The sequence below is a fragment of the Medicago sativa genome, chromosome 7 (assembly GCF_051527215.1).
Source record: "Medicago sativa cultivar Bolivia chromosome 7, Bolivia_mono, whole genome shotgun sequence".
Lineage (NCBI taxonomy): Eukaryota > Viridiplantae > Streptophyta > Magnoliopsida > Fabales > Fabaceae > Medicago > Medicago sativa.
The window spans coordinates 99,948,732-99,961,441 of NC_140755.1; the positions used below are offsets into that span (position 1 = coordinate 99,948,732).

The 12,710-nt window shown below is 31.6% G+C and overlaps 1 pseudogene; it reads right to left on the minus strand.

The window, feature by feature from the left end:
* Positions 1-11,090: 11,090 nt before the first annotated feature.
* On the minus strand, positions 11,091-12,413 carry LOC146911174 (F-box protein CPR1-like; annotated as a pseudogene).
* Between the last annotated feature and the right edge of the window lie 297 nt (positions 12,414-12,710).

A 12,710-nucleotide genomic window follows, 5' to 3' on the forward strand; every position in this document is an offset into this window, starting at 1 on the left:
ACCTCAGATTCCTCGTTTATTTAGCATTTAGAGTTTTCCCATGCATCTTGACGTGGACGTTGCAGTATCAAAATATTGAGTTCAAATTACGGATTCCCCATTAACATAGTTCAATTATAGAAGCATTGCGTTATTATATGTAGGTCATGTTTGAACTTCAGATTCCTCATTTATCTAGAGCTCTCCCATGCATGTTGTCGTAGAATTTTTTTCCTCCATGAAACCGAATTTGTGTGTTCTTTGCTTTGTTTTTTTTTTATACAACTATTTGATTTGTTGTAGAATTGAAGAAGATTAATCACTTCACACCAGGTTTCCTTATTACAAAGAGGGTCGAAATTCGAAGAAAGAGGAACTACACTGCTACTAAATGAGGGGTAATATTCTCCAACATTTTAACGGTTAATCAATGACTAAACTGATACAAACATGTCTCAAAAAACATCACATTAGAATCTAACAAACAACAAAAATTAGTTAATGTATCTGCATATTGTTTAACTTTGCCATAGAAATGGAGAACCACCCATCTTCCACTTTTAAATTTAAATCCACACTAAAATCAATTGTCAATATAACCTTTTCTAACAGATTTAATTTTAATTACATAATTCTTTTCAAACTTAAATTTAATAAAAAAAAAAAAATTAGCGGTCTTGGCTTGTGATCATGAAGTGTATCCCTTTCAATGACTAGTGTGGTGTTGACTTGAGATTTTGAAGTGTGTTCCTCTCAATGACTCAAGTTCGATTATCTCGGTGTCAATTTTGGTGAATTATGATGTACAAAACTTTGATCTGGCTTTAGATGGGTCTCATGCAAGTAGGCAATGTGATTGAACCCATCAGATTATAAGAATTAAAAAAAAATGATTTGTTTTTTTTTTGACACATAAAAAAATGATTTGTTAAAAAAAGTATTATACGAATTGGTCTCGATGGAGCTTGACTCAAATTCTAAGCAAAATTTCAAGTATGAGTCTTGTGGATAAAAAAGGTAAATGCTAACAATGACTTTGTTAATAAACTCAATATAAAAGTAATCATTTTAAAAGTTGTGCAATCAACTTTTTTAAAAACATAAAATTGAATTTTTCAAATACAAAATTTATACTTTTAAATTTCTTAACAATTCTTAGAACGTAAGTTAGCAAAATCCATCAAAGAATATGGCTGAGAGAGAAGACTTTGTTAAATATGGCCGGTCAGATTCTTGCAAAGATTGTTCATCAACAAAACTAATGAATATTTTATCATCAAAACTTGATTAAAAAAAAGAAAGAAAGTATAGTACTGGGAAAGGAAGGAAGGTGGTGGTGGTGGGTACAGTAACATCCACCAGCAAAATGGTGGGCCACATGTGTTTGTCTCACAAGAGTCACGTTATATTTGTAACCTACAAAAAAGATAAGATTAAGATACCTTTGGTTTCCTAATCTCATAATCCTGTTTTTGGGAGGAAGTGGATGCGTTTCCTCAGTGCCAGGTTACTCCTTGTGTTCGTTGATATTGGACTCACTTTGTCTAGTTTGACTTCACAACGTTTTTCATGAGTAAAAACAGTCACATTTTCACTCGACTGTTTTTCTTTTAGTTTTAATTTTAGGTTTCAAGGATTCTGTTCAACATGTGGCACGTGCCACCATCCAAGCCCATACACATGTGAAATGAATCTTACCACCACACTAATCTCATCACTTTTTCATTTCTTCAACGCACATTCCTCGTTATCACATTTATTTGCTAACAGTTTGGATTGATTGTTTATTATTGTCTTGCTATATGATGGGGAAATAAAATATTACGAAGACTTGACCCCAAAAAAAAAGTATGGAAGAAGAGAGGTGGTTAGTGTCTTCTAAAAAAACAAATTACTAGAATTCACCTCTTAAGATTAATAATTGAGGAATCTAATGTTCGATCTTGACTCTACATAAATAGTACAACGTCTTTATTAATCGAGTTATACTCGGTTGAACAAAATTTATACAAATTTTTTAGTAATACATAGTGATAACATAATACACCATTATCATTGCAAAAAATACTTAAGATTATAATCATTATATTATTAGAAAAATTAAAGGCTCATGAACATCTAAAATTAAAATTGTTTTTACATGCCTTTATATTTAAAAAAAGTACTGTAATATATTTTTTTTCATTTTCAACATCAGAAAATAAATCCCTCTCTCTCCGAAAAGAAAATCATTCCGAATTTCATTTCAAATGCATTTGCACATTTGATTATGGAAAAATCACATGAGAAAAACTCTTTTCTAAGTATAAATTTCTATTTAGTGGGAGCAATATATTATTTTAAGAGGGGGCAACAATTAAAACATATAATTCTTAATAAATATAAACATAAACATTGGTGGGGGCAGTTGCCCCAATCTACAATGACTAAATTTATCTATGGTTGCAAAGGGTCCGATCTAGGATGAGTTTGATAAGTCTTCCATCATGAGCGAGTATAATGAACCGTGGGATTGTGATGTTCTACATGTTATAATGCACCAACAATATCATATTCATATCCTTTCTCTCTTCCCTAGCTTTCTCTCTCTTCTCCTTGTCTATCAGTCTTAAGGTTAATTCTTACTTGATCACAAACCAAAATATAAAGGTTTTAGGTATACACACATGAGTGAATAAAAGTAAAAAAAAAAAGGAATTAAACAAAGCATATTTTTTTAAATAAGTAAACAATATATAATTTGGTGTGTGTTTTTAAGTCATTTTTATTTATGTTTGTGTTCAAGTAACTGTCGCTCCTGTCTTGAGTTTGTCCATTCATCATTGTAGGAGGTGAATACAACATTCATAATAAGACATACCGAATACACCTTCCACTTTTCACATTTGTTACGAACTTTTTTCGAAGCACAACTTTTACACGTCCCATTTACTCCAAAAGCTTATATACAAAAATTGGCAAAGATGCAACCATTTCTCTGGCCTAAGATATACCCCATATCAAATCATTGACAATATTATATAACATGAGTAATATTTGAAATAAAAAATTATCCCAAAAAATAAATGTTAATTTGTTTAAAAGCGAGAAAAAAAAAGTATTGAAATAACAACGGTATAAAAAAATACGGGTACAACTTTTTTATGTTGTTCAAATAACTTTTTTACACAAATTTTGGCACAATTTCTTTCCATGCCGACCTCACTTTTGGTCATCTTAATTAAATTAGATTCCAAAATACTCCCTCCGGTCTTATTTATAGTATAATTTTAAATAATTAATGTCCTCATAATAGTTATTAACAAGACATGAGACCTTTGTTGGATGTGGGCATGTTGCCAATTATAGACATTAATTATTCTATAAGGCACTCTTTCTCCTAATTCAAATTTTCCATTTGCAAATTGTAAACCATATACAGTTGCGTGTGGTGCAAAGTTCCTATTGAAATTGGAAGAGCATTTCCAACGAGGATGTGTCACAAATCTTATCAATCAAACATGATGTGAGCCCACAAATCCAATTAAAGCTTAATAAATATTCTCCACTGCTCCTTCCTTCTAGCCAGCCATGTTCTCAATGGAATAGTGATATTAGTCCAAACAAAGCACACGCATAAAGTGGAGCACAAGACAAGAAGAAGCTGGCAGAACCCAAATAGGAATTAAGCCTCAATTTTATGTTCTGTTTTAATTTTTAAATTATTTTTTTAAAACAAACATCTCCGCACACAATATTATAAATGAATTCTTCAAATGACTGAGATCTATTGGAGAGAGGTTGACATCTCTCAACATATATTTTTTCATACGCACCAGCCATATGTCAAACTCTTAAATAGTTAATGGACTCAAACATCTATCATTTGAATTAATTAACATAACATACTACTGCTAATTAAGCCGTTGTAGTTTAAGCATATTACTAATATATCTAATAATGAGAATGTAATCTAGCAACATGCATAAATCTGCTTCGTTCCCTTTATAGCTAACAACGTTTGTTTTATATGAAGTTTAAAAAATGCACTCGAAAACAGCATTATTGCGAAGAACATGTTTTCTAACGCAAAGAGTCGTATGACTATAGGCATAGCTCACAATTAATTTGCATGACAACAACACAATCATTCATTGTCGGTTAAATCGGTTCCTTCATTATAATCCACGATCACTGTTTCGTCCGTCTTCATGTTTCCCTCTTAAATTTTCAGCTCAGTGCCTATGGAATGTTATGCCCATAATTGATCCATTATGAAAGGGTAAGACTAATGGACAACATCTCATATTAAAATTTAATATGATTTCTATATCTTTTTCCAATGATATTATAAAACTCGCGAGTTTAGCTCAGTTGGAATGAAAATTACACTATATGTATAGGGGTCGGATTTTCCAAATTCCTTACTTATTTATCTTAAAATATGAATTTTTACCTACTAAACTACTTGACAAAGAAAAAAATAAACAAATCATGACTTATTTTAAAGGATTTGAATTCTGGGGAGGATCCACAAACGGCCAGCGACTTCAATAGTTGAATGTTGCATCTCATGGGAAAATGTTTTGCATGGAAGAAAATGTTCATTAAGCTGTCTTATAAAAAAAAAATCAACGATAGTCGATGATAAGGGCAACCCGGTGCACTAAAGCTCCCGCATACGCATGGCCCGGGAAGGGGTCCCACCATTTGGTGTATTGTACGCAGCCTTACCCTGTTTTTACACAAGAGACTGTTTCCAGGACTTGAACCCGTGACCTTCATAAATAAAAACTCATGACATTTCTTCTATTCACAATTAAAACGGTAACTTGATTGATACCGGTTCAATACAAATTACATATTTACTTTTTCGTGCTCTAGTATTTGGTAATTAAATCACATCTTTTGCTTTTTATCTGATGGCTAGAGTTTAATGGACTCCACTTGTGTAACATTGGGTGTTTTAATGTTATATAACATTGGCGAATCAGGGTGTGCCACGTGGCACACCCTTTTTTTTTTGAAAAAAAAGACAAAAAAGGGAAACAGCACGTGAGAGACTAGAAAGAGAGAGAAATCTCAAAACTCCAACCATTTTCTTCTTCTTCCTCTTCCTCTTCAAATCAAAACCCAGCCACCATCACAATAAGATTTTCGTCCGCCGCCTCCGCCGTCTCCGCCGCTGCATTCGCTGCCGTCGAACTGGCAAACGCTTTTCTTCTTCTTCCTTCCGCTTCAAAACATAATCACAAAGACAAGCACAAGGTTGCTTAAAACACTTCCACTTGACTTTGACAGCACAAAGGCAGATTTGAAGCTGATAGAAGGCATAGTTGTAGAACATAATGAATTGAGATTCTTTTGATATAAGTTTGTAACTTTTTTAGAACATATTGAATTGAGATTTTTTGTTTCATTATGATTAATCTTGTCTATTTAATCGAATCATTATCACCATTATCAACATACAAAATGAAAGCAGAAACACAGTACTTTAATTGCAAAAACGGTGGCGGAGGCGGAGGCGACGGCGGTGGACGAAAATCTTATGATGATGGTGGCTGGGTTTTGTTTTGAAGAGAAAGAGGAAGAAGAAGAAAAGGGTTGGAACTTTTGAGATTTTTCTCTCTTTCTAGTCTCTCACGGGTTGTTTCCTTTTCTTTTGTCTTTTTTTTTCAAAAAAAAAAAAAGTGTGCCACGTGGCACACCCTGATTCGCCAATGTTATATAACATTAAAACCCCCAATGTTACACAAGTGGGGAAAATACTTGGGTGACATAATGTCACCGTGACATTAAATCTGGGCCACATAAAGGTGTTGTGTTGTGTGGCCCAGATGTGTTGTATGTGTTGTGTGGCCCAGATGTTGTGTGACAATGTGTGTTATGTGGCCCAGATTTAATGTCACGGTGACATTATGTCACCCAAGTGCTTCCCCACAAGTGGAGTCCAGAGTTTAATACTATCGTCTCTCTCAATAACATCTAATTTTTATAGGTTAAGCGGTGCAGTCTACAGACAGAGTGCCACTTGTTTTGGACCTGTGTGTGCATTGACACAAGAACGTAATTTTGGAAGAGCAAAATCTATCAAAGCATAAAATAATTGAATCTCAAAGTTTCTTAGAGATTCTAAAATATGAATACTTAATAAAAAAAAAAGTGATACAATATGAGCTCTTTCAATGCTCATCTAAATTATTTATGTTATTGAATCAAGCTAATGGTGTTTGCTTCATATCTATCGGTGCTGGGAAATCATCGCCACCCAAGAAGAAATGGAACCAAGCTTCAGAATTGGTTATTATGTATACACAGACAATTTAGGTAAAAAATGTAGAACCTAGTGCACTGAACAGGATAATTTGTTCGGTTTGGAAAAGTAGATTATACGATGATTAATATCTTCTCTTCACCAACTAGAACCACCCACTGAAAAAATGAGAAGGAATCAAAATGTTCATATATAGAACCAAATATTTTTACAAGCTATATATGTATTATGCCTCAAGTAAACCATCTCTAGTCCCAATTGCACTTCACAGTCCATGATCTCAAACTATTGAAAAGACAGAATAGTCAAATTTCATCATCAACAGCATCAGTGGCAACTAGCTCAATCTACAATGTCATCACCTATCACATCACATCACATTTTGTACATTGCAAAAGAAAAAAATTAAACCATGAATTTCAGGATTAGTGCAGATTACAGAAGATCATGCACGCTAGAACTCACTATACACAACCTTTTTTCTCATCGAAGATCATTAATCAATATGTTGAACTTGTCAGAAAAAATTCACTGATATAGATAGATCATTCCTAAGTGTTACAATGCAGATTGAAAAGTCTGTATATAGAAGCAAATTATTCAAATGTTTCAGCAGAAAAATTTGGAAATACCATGAAACTTACTTTATCGTCTACTTCTGTGTTATTTGATAACTAATTGACTAAAAATCCAATTTCATCCTTCACAAATTTCCATATAAAACAATAGTATTTACGTACTCATCATCAAGTTTGTTGGTATTTTCTTTAAAAAAAAATGTTGGTAAGTGTACCCAAAATAGTGAAAGGCTTGAGAGCGGTGCTCGTGATTGTTGCTGGGAATGTAACTGGTGTATCCGAGGCTTTCCATGAAACGGTCGAAGCCTAGAAACGTGGAATACTACTGGGTTAATACGAACTTCCTATGGTAACTTGAGTTCATAAGCTACTTCCCCGATGCGACGTATATCACTAAAAGGTTCCACAAAGCGACGAGTAAGTTTTTAGGATTTGTGTTTGGCCACCGTCATTTTTGGAATGTCATGAAACTATATTACCCCACAAAACTCCATGAATATGTATTTTATATGAGTTCATCATATATTATAGTGCATTAGACTTGCCAGGCTAAAATCAGGTTGATTCAGTGTTAGCATGTGCGCCGGTTATGATTTAAAATTAGGTCGTGACATTAACACACTTATTTTTTATCTTCAAATGATATATATCCCATCAAATTTAAATGGAAACAATTTTTTTAGATGAAATGCACATGAATCGTAACTAATAATATATAGTATGGTACAAAATGTGTTAAATAGTGGGTTTGATAACACACACCTATTGTAATTGGTTTAAATACAAAAGGTGTGTTTCCCTTTCAAAAAACACGCATTTTTGCTATTTAAATCAATTACAACAATACTTTTGTTGATAAAAAAACTACTATGATTTTCTTATTAAGCTAATTGTTTGTCATAATTGCACATAAGATGCATTAAAAAATTGTTTGTCATAAAATTACTCCATTGGTTTCATAAAAATGTCTCATTTGCGTTCTTTTTCTCTATCAAATAATAATTTTCACTTTAGAATACAAATACAACATTTAATATTTGAGAAATGATATTTGTACAATAACTTCTTCACAACTTTGGCAACAACTATCTCTATTGTTTTAGATTTCGTGTTAATACCTATATTTTTTTGTATATCTTTGATTGTCTCATAAATTATCCAAAAAATGTTGTTCAAATAACGTAACTCTTATTATTTTTGTTCAATTAATATACCTATATTTATTAAATTTTATTCCACAAAACTACTCTTCATTACAATAAAGATGAATATTTTAGAAAATGATACTCCTTTTGTCCCGTAACGAATGAGCCGGTTGACTGTTTTACATATGTCAATCATAATTTTAACTTCGAATATTTTTAAATATCTATTTAAAATAAAAATATTCATCAAAAGAAATCTGAAACATCTTATATGTTATCATTTGTCTTTATATATTAATAGAAAAATATGGAGAAAATATGTTATGTGAATAATACATAACAAGTTCACATTGTGGAACAAATGAAATACTAATTTTACTATTAAATTCAATTTAAGTAATTATTTCGTGCACATTCTAAATAGGATATTTGTTATGAAAAATTTACTATTAAAATCAATACAAGTAATTATTTCGTGCACAATATAAATATGATATATTTTATGAAAAAAAAGGTATATGTTTTTGACTCCTTGCTCATTGTTGGAAAATGGTCATGAGATGCGTTAAATGCATACAAAATTACAACAAAAGCAATACTTAATGAATTGCATTTTAACTCTCTGTTCCCATGTCAGAACATGATGCTTCTTCAACACCTATTTTGGTTACATGTTAATGACAACGATAAGAACATATAGATAAAAATATACAATAAATTTTTTAAAAAAATATATAACTTCCAAAAGGAACTATTGCTTATCGTGACACAAGAAATAAAAATTGGGTCATGTTGGCACTGGTTAAGGAAGCCAAAAGTGGAAATTTTAAGTCAAAATGAACATTTTTTTAAGTTTTTAATGCAATGACAACACAACTTCTAATGCAAGATATTACTATATTTAACTCCTTAACCAGGCATTGGTTAACATTTCCCATAAAATTTATGTTCAAACACAAAATGTTTAAATGTCAATAGTTTTATACAGCAAAATCACGTAGCATGTAAAATATCAGACAGAGATCCTTTAGATGCATATTCATACGCGAGAATTCGGGAGTTTCCATCAACACAATATCTAAGCAATTTAAGAAAATTGGGGTGAAACAGTCATGATACCCTTTAAACATGAAAATTCAAAAAATCTTATCAAGAAAATTCTACAAAGTTATTTGTAATTATTTGTAATTTAGTTCGCTCATTGGTATTATAGAAAATTCAATTGGCTGATTTTGAACAACTGAATCTTGACGAGGTTTCATCGTTTCCTGCACAATACAATTTGCCACATTCAATACATCTAATTCAGTTCCAAAAAATACAATATCAAACAAATTAACACAATGAGTATGATAAGATAACATCTAAATTAATGTGTGTGTGTGTTTGGATATATTATTTGAATTTGCATAATTGATTTTTATTCAAGACTGTGGAGGTATTCGTCATAAAATTAACGCAATCACTCATGCAACGGGTCAGTTATATACATACTATTTAATAGGAAAAAAAATTATATTGACATCAAATTTTTAATAATAATGCTTTTTAGTTTGATTTTTATGTGCATTTTAAAAATATGAATAAATTATAAAAGATAAAGAAAAGTAAGATAAAAATAGAGTTTGACACATACGGTGCCATATCCCTTAAAAAAAGTACATTGTCACATATTTATGCGTTTTCTGGTTTTCACATACGTTGTTTGTATTTACATATGTATATGAGCATGAAATTGATGTACTTATAAACTATATAGCAATTACTTTTTTTTTTGAATGGCACTATATAGCAATTAATAATCTTAATTAAACATTCAAGCAAAAAAAATTCATTAAATTGTATGCAATTGTTATAAATTTGACGGTTGATAGAACAGAAAAATACGTGGTTTTTTATGTCAAAATATGGCAACATGTACTGCAAATGAATAGACTAAATTGGAGAGTACATTTGGGTTTTGTAATTTCAAAGTGAATGTCTTGATGAAATTTATATACGCAAACAGCGCGATAACATATTGTTTAATAGATTGAGTGGCTTTTTTAATTTTAAAAACCTTATCTCGGATACCGAGTTTTTTCTATTTGTTTAAAAAAATTTGAAGAGGGAAATAATCAATTCATATCTAACTTCTTTCTTCTTTCAAAAAAAAAAAAAAAAATCTAACTTCTTTCTTTAACTTAACTTATATGAAAATGAATATATATATATATATATATATATATATATATATATATATATATATATATATATATATATATATATATATATGGGTTATGATAGAAGACACTTTTTGTGAAGGTGTCTTTTATCAAGTTACTCTATGAGCTTTTGCGAAAAGACACCAACTTACTTTTATGAAGGTGTCTTTTAGCAAAGTTATAACTAAAAAGTGAAAATCACACCTTAAGGTGTTGCTTGATAAAAGACACCACCAAAGGGTGTCTTGTAACATAACCCTATATATATATATATATATATATATATATATATATATATATATATATATATATATATATATATATATATATATATATATATATATATATATATATTGCTAGAACACACCCACTAGTTTTTATGTGGGAGTGTTTTAGCAAAGTTACACCTTAAGGTGTATTTAACCACTTTTTAGTTATTTACTTGCTAAAATACTCCTTCTAAAAAATAAGTGTGTGTATCCTAGCAAATGTCTATAGGATTTGCTAGAACACACCCACTTGTTTTTGTTAGAAGGTGTGTTATAGCAACATACATCTTAAGGTGTATTTATTAACTTTTTAGTTGTAACTTGTTAAAACACTCCCACATAAAAACTAGTGGGTGTGTTCTAGCAAACCCCTATATATATATATATATATATATATATATATATATATATATATATATATATATATATATATAGTTTTGCGAGAAGCCATCTATGAAGGTGTTTTTTAGCAATTCACACCTCAATGTGTGATTTCCACTTTTTAGTTATAACTTTGCTAAAAGACATCTTCATAAAAATTAATTGGTGTCTTTTAACAAATGTTCATAGAATAACTTGCTAAAAGACACTATATATATATATATATATATATATATATATATATATACACACACACACACACACACACACAAGAAAGGCTATTCAATTTTGACTTCCGATAAAATGCAGCTGTGTTATTTCAATATTTCAACATCAAAATTCATACAACATATATCAAAATTTTGACGTCCAAACATCATTTTTCAATAAAGAAAAGTTTAAGTACCTTATCTCCACGTGTGTTGGAATCAATAGGTAAGGAGGTGGTACAAGGCTTTCAGCACAAATTATTACTTCATTCAAAGTAGGAATTCCTCGAACATAAGTAACTTGTTCACTCTTGAGGTCATACCAAAACAACTTCTTAGGATTTGCAATGCAACTTGCATGGTTTGCTACCAACATAACTTTACTTCCATCGCTCGAATAACATAAAGGCCTCAAAATTGCAACTGAAAATTGAAACACGATTCAACTAAAGTAAAAAGTTTACACCAACTATCTCTAGATCCATATTCTTTCATCACCCAAACATCAATTTGAGTAGTTTTTTTGAACGGAATTTCAGTAGTTTGATAATTCACGATCATACAAAGACACTCTCCCAAAACCGCAGCATCAATACTGAAACAACTCTCAATCTCGTTGTCAATCTCTGGAAGAGGAACCTCATCGAAAATTTCAAATGTTAAATTAAATGCTAGTATTAAACATGGTTGAAACTGTTGTTCACGTTCCCGAGAAGAAACCACCCAATGAAGAGAATTTTTAACGAAAAAACCAACGGTAAGAGGATAGTATAGAGCATAAGGTATACTAGGAAGTACTTTCCACGAATTCATTTTTGAGGTGAAGAGTATCACCTCAGAATGGTAAGTGCCGCCGAAAGAAGTGATCCTGACGAGCTTGTAATTTTCGGTGAGCGGATCAAAACCAAAGCCATGATTGCAAATTGAATCGCGTGTGTCTTCTTCTTCTTTTTCTTGTTTTTGTTCAGGAAGGGGAGGTTTAGGGAGATTCCGATATTTACGGATGCTAAGGGTTCAAAAAAGTGATGTGATCGGGGACTTTGGAGATACAGAGGAGACCGTTGCATGAACCAAATAAAGTGACGCGGTTGTTGTTACTCGTGAGCATGAAGCGGTTGCTGGGATATGCGATGGATAGGTTATGGAAATCAAGTTTGTAGAAATCAGAGTCGTAACGTACGATAAGGTTGAAGTTGAAGAAGTTTTTGAGATGAAGGGTGCTGAAGTTGTAACTATCGATTAAAGAAAGAAGTGAGTTTGAAGTTGATCGGAATCGGAGTAGGGATTTTACCGGTAACATGGAGAGGATTTCGGTGAGTAATTCCGACGGGATATTCGGCATTGGCGGGAGGGGTTCATTGAGAATCATTGATTTTGCAGTTGATTGGAATGGGAGAGGTAAGAGGGAGAGGAATTCAGTGAGCAGTTCCGAAAGAAGATCGGCCATGGGAAGGAAGGAAGGTTCTAAGGTTTTGATGTTGATCCTGTGTCTTAGTGTCTTTATTCATTACATTACAAATATAATATGGTGGCATTTAGGGTGGGTGAGGCAAAGAGTTTCCCACTATGGGAAAGTTAATTTTGATCCTTAGATCAAGCAAAGAACATATTTTTATCATGGACTCTCAACACTATATCTAATCACTCATCTTCTACAACAACTTTCCCTACTTTCCCGTTTCCCCCATT